Source organism: Austrofundulus limnaeus, unplaced genomic scaffold, assembly GCF_001266775.1.
Source record: "Austrofundulus limnaeus strain Quisiro unplaced genomic scaffold, Austrofundulus_limnaeus-1.0 Scaffold1659, whole genome shotgun sequence".
NCBI lineage: Eukaryota > Metazoa > Chordata > Actinopteri > Cyprinodontiformes > Rivulidae > Austrofundulus > Austrofundulus limnaeus.
In genome coordinates, this window is record NW_013954061.1 from 11,083 (window position 1) to 11,794 (window position 712).

General features: G+C 41.2%; 1 protein-coding gene across 3 annotated transcripts in view; it reads right to left on the minus strand.

The window, feature by feature from the left end:
- Window positions 1-514: 514 nt before the first annotated feature.
- gprc5c (G protein-coupled receptor, class C, group 5, member C) overlaps window positions 515-712 on the minus strand; it is a 12,650-nt gene continuing 12,452 nt past the window's right edge. For all 3 annotated transcript variants that reach the window (XM_014033194.1, XM_014033192.1, XM_014033193.1), the window contains exon 5: window positions 515-619. The gene's annotated coding sequence lies outside the window, so the exon portion shown is untranslated. The remainder of the gene's footprint in view (window positions 620-712) is intronic.

A 712-nucleotide genomic window follows, 5' to 3' on the forward strand; every position in this document is an offset into this window, starting at 1 on the left:
ATAAGGTTTGATTGTTTTTGTTGAAGTAAAACAAACTTATTTTATATATAAAAACAGGCAGAAAACTGATGCAGACAGGACTTCAGCAGTTTTTATGATTCTTTGATCGTTAGAAATGAATTAAAATAATTACATTGCACATCAAAGAACTTTAAATAGTATTAAATAAATATATTTTTCCCAGCAGTGTAGAATTAATTATTATTTTTACATGAAACCAACACCTGAAGGATTTACACAAACTATCAGAATCAAACTGAATCAGTAACTGAAGGTTTGCCTCATTTAAAAAGCTGCAGGGTTCTGCTGCAGACCGGGTTCTGCTGCAGACCGGGTTCTGCTGCAGACCGGGTTCTGGGTCCAAACATTCAGCTGGAAAGTCCAGTTCATGTGGTGAAAGTTCTGTCAGCAAAATGTCGCAAAAAGTCTTTGTGCTTCGTCCTCGGGCCTCGGGCCTGAGACCAGTCAGCAGGCTGATCCAGGTCCAAGGGTTCCTGTCAGAACCAGCTTAGGGAACCAGTGAGAACAGAACCAGTCAGCAGGTGCAAACAGGCAGAACAGAAGTGAAGTCTTTCTGATGCGGGGGTCACCACAGCGACGACCCACCCAAACCTCGGTCCTGAACACGAACACAGGTGAGAAAACAAACAACTGTTAACCCTTCAGGTTCTGAAAGAAAATCCTGTCAAATCAAACATGCAATATATATATA